The sequence below is a fragment of the Pleurodeles waltl genome, chromosome 3_1 (assembly GCF_031143425.1).
Source record: "Pleurodeles waltl isolate 20211129_DDA chromosome 3_1, aPleWal1.hap1.20221129, whole genome shotgun sequence".
NCBI lineage: Eukaryota > Metazoa > Chordata > Amphibia > Caudata > Salamandridae > Pleurodeles > Pleurodeles waltl.
The window spans coordinates 92,509,902-92,524,901 of NC_090440.1; positions in this window are offsets into that span (position 1 = coordinate 92,509,902).

Here is a 15,000-nt window from a genome sequence, read left to right on the forward strand (position 1 = left end):
GAAACTCCCGAGGACAGCGGACCTGCTCCAAAAAGACTGCAACTTTGTTTCAAGAAGCAGCTTTAAAGAACCCTGCAACTCCCCGCAAGAAGCGTGAGACTTGCAACACTGCACCCGGCGACCCCGACTCGGCTGGTGGAGAACCAACACCTCAGGGAGGACCCCCGGACTACTCTACGACTGTGAGTACCAAAACCTGTCCCCCCTGAGCCCCCACAGCGCCGCCTGCAGAGGGAATCCCGAGGCTTCCCCTGACCGCGACTCTCTGAAACCTAAGTCCCGACGCCTGGAAAAGACCCTGCACCCGCAGCCCCCAGGACCTGAAGGACCGGACTTTCACTGGAGAAGTGACCCCCAGGAGTCCCTCTCCCTTGCCCAAGTGGAGGTTTCCCCGAGGAAGCCCCCCCTTGCCTGCCTGCAGCGCTGAAGAGATCCGTTGATCTCTCATAGACTAACATTGCAAACCCGACGCTTGTTTCTACACTGCACCCGGCCGCCCCGCGATGCTGAGGGTGAAATTTCTGTGTGGGCTTGTGTCCCCCCCGGTGCCCTACAAAACCCCCCTGGTCTGCCCTCCGAAGACGTGGGTACTTACCTGCAAGCAGACCGGAACCGGGGCACCCCCTTCTCTCCATTTAAGCCTATGCGTTTTGGGCACCACTTTGAACTCTGCACCTGACCGGCCCTGAGCTGCTGGTGTGGTGACTTTGGGGTTGCTCTGAACCCCCAACGGTGGGCTACCTTGGACCAAGAACTGAACCCTGTAAGTGTCTTACTTACCTGGTAAAACTAACAAAAACTTACCTCCCCCAGGAACTGTGAAAATTGCACTGTGTCCACTTTTAAAATGGCTATTTGTGAATAACTTGAAAAGTATACATGCAATTGAAATGATTCAAAGTTCCTAATGTACTTACCTGCAATACCTTTCAAACAAGATATTACATGTTAAATTTGAACCTGTGGTTCTTAAAATAAACTAAGAAAAGATATTTTTCTATAACAAAACCTATTGGCTGGATTTGTCTCTGAGTGTGTGTACCTCATTTATTGTCTATGTGTATGTACAACAAATGCTTAACACTACTCCTTGGATAAGCCTACTGCTCGACCACACTACCACAAAATAGAGCATTAGTATTATCTATTTTTACCACTATTTTACCTCTAAGGGGAACCCTTGGACTCTGTGCATGCTATTCCTTACTTTGAAATAGCACATACAGAGCCAACTTCCTACATTGGTGGATCAGCGGTGGGGTACAAGACTTTGCATTTGCTGGACTACTCAGCCAATACCTGATCACACGACAAATTCCAAAATTGTCATTAGAAATTGATTTTTGCAATTTGAAAAGTTTTCTAAATTCTTAAAAGACCTGCTAGGGCCTTGTGTTAGATCCTGTTTAGCATTTCTTTTAGAGTTTAAAAGTTTGTAAAAGTTTAAATTAGACTCTAGAACCAGTTGTAGATTCTTAAAAAGTATTCCAACTTTTAGAAGCAAAATGTCTAGCACAGATGTGACTGTGGTGGAACTCGACACCACACCTTACCTCCATCTTAAGATGAGGGAGCTAAGGTCACTCTGTAAAATAAAGAAAATAACAATGGGCCCCAAACCTACCAAAATACAGCTCCAGGAGCTTTTGGCAGAGTTTGAAAAGGCCAACCCCTCTGAGGGTGGCAACTCAGAGGAAGAGGATAGTGACTTGGAGGAAAATTCCCCCCTACCAGTCCTATCTAGGGAGAACAGGGTCTCTCAAACCCTGACTCCAAAAATAATAGTCAGAGATGCTGGTTCCCTCACAGGAGAGACCAACACCTCTGAAATCACTGAGGATAACTCCAGTGAAGAGGACATCCAGTTAGCCAGGATGGCCAAAAGATTGGCTTTGGAAAGACAGATCCTAGCCATAGAGAGGGAAAGACAAGAGATGGGCCTAGGACCCATCAATGGTGGCAGCAACATAAATAGGGTCAGAGATTCTCCTGACATGTTGAAAATCCCCAAAGGGATTGTAACAAAATATGAAGATGGTGATGACATCACCAAATGGTTCACAGCTTTTGAGAGGGCTTGTGTAACCAGAAAAGTGAACAAATTTCACTGGGGTGCTCTCCTTTGGGAAATGTTCACAGGAAAGTGTAGGGATAGACTCCTCACACTCTCTGGAAAAGATGCAGAATCTTATGACCTCATGAAGGGTACCCTGATTGAGGGCTTTGGATTCTCCACTGAGGAGTACAGAATTAGATTCAGGGGGGCTCAAAAATCCTCGAGCCAGACCTGGGTTGATTATGTTGACTACTCAGTGAAAACACTGGATGGTTGGGTAACTGGAAATGAAGTGTATGACTATGTTGGGCTTTATAATTTGTTTATGAAAGAACACATTTTAAGTAACTGCTTCAATGAAAAGTTGCATCAGTATCTGGTAGACCTAGGTCCAATTTCTCCCCAAGAATTGGGAAAGAAGGCAGACCACTGGGTCAAGACTAGGGTAACCAAAACTTCCACTGGGGGTGACCAAAAGAAAGGGGTTACAAAGCCTCCCCAGGAGAAAGTGGGTGACACTAGAAACAAAGAAAAAGAGTCCCCTGTAGGCCCCCAAAAACCAGACCAGGTGGGTAGGCCCAGAGACACAACCCAAAACAAAGGTGGGTACCAGGGTAAGAGCTGGGATGCCACTAAGGCATGGTGCCATAACTGTAAACAGACAGGGCACCACACCAAGGACACTTCTTGTCCCAAAAACAAACCCCCTAGCAAAACTCCAGGGGTGACCAGTGTAGCCATTGGGGATGACTCCTCAGATGAGGAGGTCTTCATAGCCTTCAACTGGAAAAAGGGCCCAACAGGTGAGTTGGAGATTCCAGAGGGAAGTAGACACTTCCACCACCTACAGGTGAATGGAATCCCAGCCACTGCCCTGAGAGACACTTGTGCCAGTCACTCTATTGTGCATGACAGGCTGGTGCTCTCAAACCAGTACATCCCAGGTGAGATGGCCAGAGTAAGAGTTAGCCCAGACAGGGTCACTAATAGGCCTGTGGCTCTTGTGCCCATAGAAGTGGGTGGAACTTTTAGCTGGAGAAGGGTGGTAGTCAGTACAGACCTCCCCCTTGATTGTCTCCTTGGAAATGACTACCCAGAGGTTAGTCAGAGCCTAAGAGAAGAACTGGTCCAGGGCCAGTCCTCTCCCAAGGATTCTGGAGTGCCTGCCTCTGCAGTAAATGCAAGTATGCCCCAGAAGAAAAAGAAAAGGAAACAGAGTAGGAAAGGTGGACAACCTTTAGCCAAGGTTCCAGCAAGCCAAGGAGATTCTGCTCCAGTAGGGGAGAACTCCAAAAATGGCTCTGATAAAGTCCAACCTGACCCACAAGAAGTCCTGGCTAGTCAGGCAACTGTTAAGTCTGAGTGGGTGACTCCTCAGCTAACAGAAGAAAGAGTGGAAGAAGGGTGTTTACTACAAGATGTGGTAACCCCCCACTCTAATACAGCAGACAGGCACCCTGAACCCAAAGAAGCCTGTAACTTAGCCCCTTCCCTTGTAGGTGAAGAGCTAAAGGTGTGGTTCTGGGCACTGACAGCTGTCAGTGGCCTCTGCTGGGTGTTAGCCTTTATGGCTGCACTATCCTTGGCATGGTGGTCAGACCCCATGCCAAGTAGCAAGTTAGGCCCCCTGACCCTGTTGGTCATGGTGGGGTTACTCCAGCTCTGGGTAACCTCTTTGGGTAAGCTAGGGGTGACCCTGGCTAAGATAAGATTAGCAGAGGTGGATACCTCTAAACCCAAAATAGAGAGAATGGGTGAAGACATAAAAAGCACAGACAAGAGGCAGTTCAGACTAGGTCCTATCACTGTGGAAGTAGGTCAGTTCCCCAGAGGGAATGACCTGAACAGGAGGATGTAAGGCAGAGTAGGCCCTGCAACAAACCAGCCTATTTCCTCTACTCTTCCTCGCCTGACAGACTAGGAAGACTCTCCCAGCTTTGGCTGAGTCTCCTGGCCTGTGGGCTGGGGGGGGCTTGTGTAAAGAAATGGCTCCCTGTTGCAGTTACCCCCCACTTTTTGCCTGATACTGATGCTGACTTGACTGAGAAGTGTGCTGGGACCCTGCTAACCAGGCCCCAGCACCAGTGTTCTTTCACCTAAAATGTACCATTGATCCCACAATTGGCACACCCTGGCATCCTGATAAGTCCCTTGTACCTGGTACCTCTGGTACCAAGGGCCCTGATGCCAGGGAAGGTCTCTAAGGGCTGCAGCATGTATTATGCCACCCTAGAGACCCCTCACTCAGCACAGACACACTGCTTACAAGCCTGTGTGTGCTAGTGAGAACAAAATGAGTAAGTCGACATGGCACTCCCCTCAGGGTGCCATGCCAGCCTCTCACTGCCTATGCAGTATAGGTAAGACACCCCTCTAGCAGGCCTTACAGCCCCAAGGCAGGGTGCACTATACCATAGGTGAGGGTACCAGTGCATGAGCACTGTACCCCTACAGTGTCTAAGCAAAACCTTAGACATTGTAAGTGCAGGGTAGCCATAAGAGTATATGGTCTGGGAGTCTGTTTTACACGAACTCCACAGCACCATAATGGCTACACTGAAAACTGGGAAGTTTGGTATCAAACTTCTCAGCACAATAAATGCACACTGATGGCAGTGTACATTTTATTGTAAAATACACCACAGAGGGCACCTTAGAGGTGCCCCCTGAAACTTAACCAACTGTCTGTGTAGGCTGACTAGTTCCAGCAGCCTGCCACACTAGAGACATGTTGCTGGCCCCATGGGGAGAGTGCCTTTGTCACTCTGAGGCCAGTAACAAAGCCTGCACTGGGTGGAGATGCTAACACCTCCCCCAGGCAGGAGCTGTGACACCTGGCGGTGAGCCTCAAAGGCTCACCCCTTTGTCACAGCCCAGCAGGGCACTCCAGCTTAGTGGAGTTGCCCGCCCCCTCCGGCCACGGCCACGGCCCCCACTTTTGGCGGCAAGGCTGGAGGGAACAAAGAAAGCAACAAGGAGGAGTCACTGGCCAGTCAGGACAGCCCCTAAGGTGTCCTGAGCTGAGGTGACTCTAACTTTTAGAAATCCTCCATCTTGCAGATGGAGGATTCCCCCAATAGGGTTAGGATTGTGACCCCCTCCCCTTGGGAGGAGGCACAAAGAGGGTGTACCCACCCTCAGGGCTAGTAGCCATTGGCTACTAACCCCCCAGACCTAAACACGCCCTTAAATTTAGTATTTAAGGGCTACCTTGAACCCTAGAAAATTAGATTCCTGCAATAACAAGAAGAAGGACTGCCTAGCTGAAAACCCCTGCAGAGGAAGACCAGAAGACAACAACTGCCTTGGCTCCAGAAACTCACTGGCCCGTCTCCTGCCTTCCAAAGAACTCTGCTCCAGCGACGCCTTCCAAGGGACCAGCGACCTCTGAATCCTCTGAGGACTGCCCTGCTTCGAAAAAGACAAGAAACTCCCGAGGACAGCGGACCTGCTCCAAAAAGACTGCAACTTTGTTTCAAGAAGCAGCTTTAAAGAACCCTGCAACTCCCCGCAAGAAGCGTGAGACTTGCAACACTGCACCCGGCGACCCCGACTCGGCTGGTGGAGAACCAACACCTCAGGGAGGACCCCCGGACTACTCTACGACTGTGAGTACCAAAACCTGTCCCCCCTGAGCCCCCACAGCGCCGCCTGCAGAGGGAATCCCGAGGCTTCCCCTGACCGCGACTCTCTGAAACCTAAGTCCCGACGCCTGGAAAAGACCCTGCACCCGCAGCCCCCAGGACCTGAAGGACCGGACTTTCACTGGAGAAGTGACCCCCAGGAGTCCCTCTCCCTTGCCCAAGTGGAGGTTTCCCCGAGGAAGCCCCCCCTTGCCTGCCTGCAGCGCTGAAGAGATCCGTTGATCTCTCATAGACTAACATTGCAAACCCGACGCTTGTTTCTACACTGCACCCGGCCGCCCCCGCGCTGCTGAGGGTGAAATTTCTGTGTGGGCTTGTGTCCCCCCCGGTGCCCTACAAAACCCCCCTGGTCTGCCCTCCGAAGACGTGGGTACTTACCTGCAAGCAGACCGGAACCGGGGCACCCCCTTCTCTCCATTCTAGCCTATGCGTTTTGGGCACCACTTTGAACTCTGCACCTGACCGGCCCTGAGCTGCTGGTGTGGTGACTTTGGGGTTGCTCTGAACCCCCAACGGTGGGCTACCTTGGACCAAGAACTGAACCCTGTAAGTGTCTTACTTACCTGGTAAAACTAACAAAAACTTACCTCCCCCAGGAACTGTGAAAATTGCACTGTGTCCACTTTTAAAATGGCTATTTGTGAATAACTTGAAAAGTATACATGCAATTGAAATGATTCAAAGTTCCTAATGTACTTACCTGCAATACCTTTCAAACAAGATATTACATGTTAAATTTGAACCTGTGGTTCTTAAAATAAACTAAGAAAAGATATTTTTCTATAACAAAACCTATTGGCTGGATTTGTCTCTGAGTGTGTGTACCTCATTTATTGTCTATGTGTATGTACAACAAATGCTTAACACTACTCCTTGGATAAGCCTACTGCTCGACCACACTACCACAAAATAGAGCATTAGTATTATCTATTTTTACCACTATTTTACCTCTAAGGGGAACCCTTGGACTCTGTGCATGCTATTCCTTACTTTGAAATAGCACATACAGAGCCAACTTCCTACAATCGCCCAGCTGCATCTGGGGAGATGAGAATCCCGGGGTGACCCCGACTGGAGCATGCCAATCGAGGAACTGAATAACGGCGGACGGCCGATGGCCCGGGGGTAAGGCACAGCGAAGCTGCGCTTTTCAGCACCTCCTTAAGAGTGGATGAACTGCCTGGCAGGGCTCGCCTGCCGAAACGGGTTGGGAGCGGTCCGCGGTACTCCGCGCAGTGGCCCACCGCGGGGGATGGTCGATAGTGGGCGTCCTGCCTGACCGGCCCGGCCCCTGAAGTGGCGACTACTGTGATCGAACTGGTGTGGCGCCTCGTGTCCTGGCGCAACGCGCCCCGAGTCCACGGGGATCCAGAGCGAGAAAGTTCGGGTCTCTGGTGCTGATGAGATTCTACCTGGCGGCCCCTGCAGGCCTTGAACTGCGCTTGAGACGGAAGTCCTAGATGGGGGATCCCCTGAGCTAACGCGCTGTGGTCGGATTCGCCACTGGGGGGGGGACGATCTCCTACGTAATCGATGTCCCCTAAGAACCGCCACAGGGCTAAAGTCATGGACGGCACAGCGGCCCCCGGCGCGGGGGGGGACGTGCGGGGTCCATCGCAGGTCGATGTACAGGACACCCTGGACAAAATATTGGGTGCGATAGAAGACACTAAGTTAACACTGCAACACGACATCAATCAGGTCGCGGTTGAACTGGGCCTCTTGAGGGGTGACCATCACAAATTATCGGACAGAGTCAAAGAGACAGAAACCACACTGGCCGACATCGCACCAAAACAATAAGACCTGCAGGCCGAAATGTCGCATCTCAGAGATAGAGTGATGCGACTAGAGCGAAGAGCTGAGGACGCAGAGGGGAGAAGCCGGCGGAATAACGTGCGAGTGGTGGGCCTCCCGGAGGGGGCAGAAGGATCAAATATGGTAGAATTCCTGGAAAAATGGTTGAGCACAGTAGTGGCACCGGGCCGGCTGACTTCATTCTACACTCTGGAGAGAGCGCACCGCGTGCCTGCGAGGCCCCTGGCGCCGGGCAGGCCCCCCCGAGTGGTGATCGCAAGATTACTGCACTATAGAGACAGGGACATCTTGCTACAAAGGGCGCGTGAAGAGGGCCCATTTAAGGTAGCAAATGGCGAAGTCACGCTGTTCCCGGACTTTACAGTAGAGGTACAGAGTAAGCGTGCCTCATACATGGCAGTCAAAAGGGCCCTAAGGGACGAAGGTATACAATATTCGTTGCTGTACCCGGCTAAGCTGAAAGTAATGCTTGACAGTAAAACAACATTTCTTCAATCCCCGGAGGAGGCATGGGAATGGCTGGAAACTCATGGGACCCAGACAGAGCGGCTCAGGAGGGGGGGCCCGACCGGGGGTGGACCGCGCCAGCCCCCCAGGGGAAGACGGACCCGAAGTCGCCCACGCTTGGCGCCATCCCGGAACCAAAAAGAAAGTGGCAGAAGAGCAGCTCTGGAGGCAGCGGCCCGTGTGAACGGAGAGGGAACCCCCCGGGAGGACTCAGGCAGTGAATCTGACGAGACTGTAATGTCATCGGCGGGGGGCTCGAGCAGCTCGGTGCAGGCCCCGGTAGTGACCCCACAGACTGCGGATGACCTCTGAGGCCCAGAGGCTTACCGGATACCCCGGGGCGGGCGCAAATGGTGCTCTAATGGCCCCTCCGTGCAGGGCCACCCCCCTACTGGAATCTCGCCTGTACAGGTGGACTGGCGAGAACTGCAACTAAAAGATGAAACATGCTGCACTGTTGCACGGGTGTTTTTTCTGTTTTTGGGCAGCCTACTGTTTGAGAGGTGCCCTGGGGAGGGGGAGTTGGGATAAGCAGTTACAAGTTAGGATGGCAAGGGGTGGTGAATGGTTGCGTAACAACAGTGCTTCACTAAGGATCAGGGGACAGCAGACGGTAAAAGTAGCAAAGAGTAGCCAATGTAAATTTAAAAATCACCAACATGGCAGAATACAATTTCTTAACGTGGAACGTTAGAGGGATGGGGTCACCGGCCAAGCGACACAAAATACTGGCTTATTTAAAAAGGAGGAATATACAGGTAGCAATGCTACAGGAGACCCACCTGGCGGCTGGTGAACCTGAGAGATTGAGACGTAGGTGGAGGGGGCGGGTGTTCGCAACAGAGTACTCAGCGTACGCAAGGGGAGTAATGATCTGGATCCGTGCAGGGGTTCCCCTAGAGATAGAAGCTTCCAACATAGATCGTGAGGGGAGGTTCGTGATTCTGGAGGGGCGGCTATCCGGCACACCGATTGTCCTGTGCTGCATGTATGCCCCAAATCAAGACCAGATCCCCTTTTTGACGAAATTATCGAGCCACCTCACCCGCCAGAGGAGAGGAGAGCTTTTGGTTGGAGGGGACTTCAATAGTATATTAGATGTAGACTTGGATAGATCCTCCCCCCCACTACAGGGTGCAATATCAAGTAAGATAGCTGGGAAACTTAGTGAATGGATGAGCTACTGGGGGCTAGTGGATATATGGCGGGAACAACACTTACACGACAGGGATTACTCATATTATTCGGGCCTTCATCGACTCCACACCAGAATCGACAGGGTGGGGTGTACGGCTGACCTTGCACGTGGGATGGTTCACTCAGAATATCTGGGCCGTACACTGTCCGACCACAGCCCCCTATTGGTAACATGGAGGGCAGCAGAGATTAGGCCCCCCATTCCGGCCTGGAGATTATCCCCTACAGCACTTGAGGACCCAGCATATAGAGACGCCCTGAGACAGCACCTGACTGACCATATTCAATTTAACAGTGGATCCACCACCTCTAGATCTACGGAATGGGAGGCCCTCAAGGTGGTGACAAGGGGTTTTTGTCTTGGACAATCGGCCGGAGTGAGACGCACACTTGAAAGGGAGCTGACTACGCTAGAGAAGATAATACATGAGGGAGAACTTACTCAGGGGACTGGCACACTAGTAAATGAGAAATATACTCAGGCAAAGAGGGACCATTCCCAGATTGAAGAACAACTTAGATGTCACAGCACACAAAAATACTTTGCCTCCCTACAATCTGAAGAGGGTAGGTCTGGGAAAATGTTAGCCTGGTTGGTGAGGCCGGGTGGAGAGGCTGAGCCCATCACGAATGTGCTGGATAAGGAAGGGTCATGCAAAAGTAGACCAGGCCCTGTAAATGATGCATTCAAGGAATATTACACCTTTTTATATGGAAAACCGGCTGAAATCAGTACGGAGGTGTTTGATAATTACCTACAACATATACCTATAACGAGCCTGATGGCCGGAGACAGGGATAGGCTGGGGGGCCCAGTGACAGTGGCGGAGGTCGGTGAAGCTATAGCTCAATTAGCCTCAGGGAAGACCCCGGGAACAGACGGCCTCCCCACTGTCGCCCTCTAGGACATGATAAGGGAAGACACGATAAGGCCGAGATTGAACAAAAGGTGGACAACAGGGGACCGAGCCCATGACATTGGTTAACAGACAGGCTGAACCCGGTAGACGCCCCACCCACCTGAAACCAAACAAGTCTATGAATAATGACACCATACATACTGGAAAAGCCAAGAAATGGCATCCCCCTGCATTAGCAGCCTCCACCCCCTACTTTGCCATCGTGTTTAAGTTTAAGTTAATTAATGTTTGAAACGAGTTATAGGTGTTGTATAATAGCTAGCAAAACATGACTCTGCTACACTAGGCCAACTGGGCAACCCATACGAGAAGAAGCGCCACTGTTGTTCCATTCTTGCATACGTTTAAAGTATAAAGGTTATCGAATAATTAATGAAGTAGAACATTCAAACAATGTAGACAGTAGTGATATTAACACTGTTATGCACTAACACGAAGCAAACAAGATGGTGCTGTAAACATAATACTGTTTATTGAATGATAAAATGTTAATAAAAAAAATATTTAAAAAAAAAAAAAAACCTTGATCTCCATAAGTTTACAGTTCATCTGCCGCTCATCACTGCAATACTGTGCATATTTCAAAAACTCATCCCAAGACTTTGCCAGCCAACAAATCACATTCTGTTGTCCATTCTGAACAATCTCAGGACTCAACCCAACTCAAGCACAAACTGTGTAATGAAAAACCCTATATCTGTTGGATCAAGATGTGTCTGTCCTGTATGCCGTTGAAATGCTTTCATCAACCTTTCATAATAGTCGTGCATGGTTTCCTTAACCTCCTGCTACATTTGGTTCTATTTCAAATAATTGAAATCCTTAGGTGAAATTCTGCCTTTCAGAAATGTAATTGTCTAATTATATTTAGTCATCACCACAGGTGAAGGTGCATTTGTAACAGGATCTCTCCCTGGATCTGTTTCTGGCTACTGAACCTCAATCTTACATTTTGTCCACAAATCACTCGGAACCACAATATTAAAGAAAGTATTTAAATCTTCCCATAACACCTTAGAAACCTTAACAAATATCTCAACTTGTGTATACCACTGCATTGGACTTTCTCTCAATTTTGAAAAATTGATGGCAAATGATGCAAGGCCTGCCCTACACCAAGGCACATGGGCATACCCTCCACCTGGTTTCTACCTTAAAGGATATGCTGCAATTGCATCTTTCTTTTCTGAACGTAATGCTTGTTTTCTTTCCTCCTCAACCTCTTCTACCTATTTCTTTTTCTTTTCATGTGTTTGTGACCACTTGTTTTCTAATCTTTCAAACTAACTCCATTACGTACACATTTTATTAATTCGGTGATATGAATTTGCAATCCTGGAGAATGCATGTTTTCAATCGATTAATCAGCTAATTGCACCCTGAAGCTTCTCTGTAATGGCATGCTTTTAGAAATATCAGCTTCATATTTATTTACCAATTTGGTTAATTTGTCATGAGCAGTTGTAAACTTTCTTGTAATTTATTTGCACAAGTAAACCAATTATGCATGGTTTCCTTAGCCTCCTGCTACATTTGGTTCTATTTCAAATAATTGAAATCCTTAGGTGAAATTCTGCCTTTCAGAAATGTAATTGTCTAATTATATTTAGTCATCACCACAGGTGAAGGTGCATTTGTAACAGGATCTCTCCCTGGATCTGTTTCTGGCTACTGAACCTCAATCTTACATTTTATCCACAAATCACTCGGAACCACAATATTAAAGAAAGTATTTAAATCTTCCCATAACACCTTAGAAACCTTAACAAATATCTCAACTTGTGTATACCGCTGCATTGGACTTTCTCTCAATTTTGAAAAATTTATGGCAAATGATGCAAGGCCTCCCCTACACCAAGGCACATGTGCATACCCTCCACCTGGTTTCTACCTTAAAGGATATGCTGCAATTGCATCTTTCTTTTCTGAACGTAATGCTTGTTTTCTTTCCTCCTCAACCTCTTCTACCTATTTATTTTTCTTTTCATGTGTTTGTGACCACTTGTTTTCAAATCTTTCAAACTAACTCCATTTACGTACACATTTTATTAATTCGGTGATATGAATTTGCAATCCTGGAGAATGCATGTTTTCAATCGATTAATCAGCTAATTGCACCCTGGAGCTTCTCTGTAATGGCATGCTTTTAGAAATATCAGCTTCATATTTATTTACCAATTTGGTTAATTTGTCATGAGCAGTTGCAAACTTTCTTGTAATTTATTTGCACAAGTAAACCAATTATTTTTCTTGATATTGTTTCATATGATCAAGATTTAAATATTCTCTAAGAATCTCTTCTAATCCAACTTTCAGCTTGAGCACGTTTAAAGGTCACTTCTTTTCAGGAGCTGGGCTAGTATCTGGACTTTAACTGGCAATTGGTCTTTATGCATCCTCAACTTTCACACAATTTCTAGCTTCTTCTTCAACCAAGGAGGAAATAAACCACCTTCTAAAATACATTCACCTGGTACAGTTTGCATTGTAAACACAAACCGTCTTTCCTCTCCTAATGCTTGCGTGGTCTGAGGTGGTGTCGATACCACAATCTGGGAATTCTGTGATGTTGGGATCAACCCAATTACTGGCAAGGGTGACTGGTATTCATGGGCAAAAGGGGTGTTGCCCTGCAACCCTCCGTCGTAGAGAGGCATGAACAGGAAAATAAACATAGAGCAGCTGAAAATAAATCACTGCTCGGAGACCGTGTGCTGAATGTCCTGGGTGAAATCTATCGAACTTTGCAGATGTCCTACTGCGCAAGTGCCGCAAGTACCAGCCGGGCAAGGTTTTTTCTGGCCTGCAGGCACAAGCTACAGCAGTGACATCATTGGAGAGGGAAGGCTAATGTACAATGCAATTGATCCGGTTGCTTTTAGGGCGCAAAAAACAGTGGCCCTGGGAGGAGTTAGCAAAGTTCTATTCACCGCAATGGCTGGGGTTGGGGCAGGCCAATGAGAACAAGGAGTAAGTGGGTGGCAACAATTTGTTGATTGCACAGAGAAGCAGGCTGTAGGAGGGGTGCCGGAGGCTGCTCTCCTGGCAGTAACACGTGTTTAGCACTGCATTTGGTTTCACTTTGAAAAAAACATTATGGAGGTGAGCATGACAGAGTGGTCCTTATCTCGACTGTAGAGGCCCAAGAGAGGAAAGTAACCAACTGCAGACAACAATTGCACTCGTGGACTAAGAGGTACGTGTGAGGTTAAGCTTTTACCTGCATCAGGGGCTTTGTCACCCTCCTTCCCTTTAGCAGCTATAGTGGGGTGGAGGTCTTGATGGGCCTCTTCTTTGTGCAGCTTGGATTGGGAGGGTGAGTAAGTCAAAGGAAGATGGGTGGATGGATGGATGGATTAAATGATGGATGGACAGATGCATGGATGAATGAATGAAAGGATGGACATCATAATGGAAGAGTGAAAGGCAGGGAAAGAGTGAAAGGGAGGGTGGATGTATGCATCTAAGGATGAATTGACAGATGATGAGAGAAAGGATGGATGTTAGAATAAGTGAAAGGATGGATAAGTGGGGGTAAATGGATGAGTGGATGGATGGATGGAAAGTGTTGATGGATGAAATAATGTATGTAAAGATAGATGAGTAAAACAAAGGATTTATGAGTGAAAGGCAGGGTAGATGGATGGCTGGATGAAATGATGGATCTGGATGAGTGAAAGAGTTAATTGATGGATGGATAAATAGATAGCTGGATGGATGAGTGAGTGAATGAAAGGATGGATGGCTGAGTAAAAGGGTAAATGGAGGGATACATGAATGGATGGATGATAGGATGAAAGGTAGATGTAAGGATGGATGGCTGAGTGAAAGGGTGGATAGATAGATGAGTCAAAAGCAGGATGCTGGATGGTGTGAAAGGATGTATAGATGGATCGAAAGGGCGGATGGATGAGCGAAAGGATGGATGACTGAATAGATGGGTAAATGGATGGATGAAGCTGGGTGTTAGAAATGGGGTTTCTGATTGGCTAGGGTATGCACCTCAGCCAGGCAGAACCACCACTCTAGTCAGGGCGAGGGAGTTACACACCCAAGATAACCCCTGCTCGCCCCCTGGGTAGCTTGGCACGACCAGTCAGGCCTATCCCAGAGGTCATGTGTAAAGCATTTGCACAACACACACAACACATTTGACACAATAAATACACCAACACAACAAGTTATGTAAGAATAAACTGTATTGCATGGAACATTATTAGACCAAACAGGACATGTATCAGCAATACCCTGCTACACAAGCAGTTGTCAGAACATTACACAGGTTATTAGTACTCTGCGAAAATAAGCAGTACTCAGGTAAAGATATAGGTTACTGGTATTCTCCAACACAAGCAATAGTCAAGCTGTTATTATTATCAAAACTATTCATAGAATGGAACATTCCCATATGGCAGATCCTTATTATCACCAAAAATGCCCATATCATAAGAAGCACATGATCATGAATGCCAACAATATTCTCATCCTTTGCTTATGTCATAAAACATTACACAAACCAATAGACACCCCTGTGTCAGCGCATAGAATGCAGCAACTAAGGTAGGGGGACACTCTTTCCGTGGCCCCGTGTCACCAGAAATGCGTATGATGGGTAAAGTCCCCCCTAAATCACGGGGATACATTAATCATCGGAGGTTCCCCATTCAGCTGAGGTTGCGATGCTCCTGCGTCTTCAGTACTGGTAATATGGTAAATTATCCTCAGCAGGATGGGGCCTCAGTTGAGGTTTCCAACCCATCCTGCGAGTGATATATAGGTAAATAAAAACAAGGCCCCTAAAGAAATAACTCTTTTATGGGTGGGGCACACTTGCATTTCTCGTAACCTGTTTGGAGGC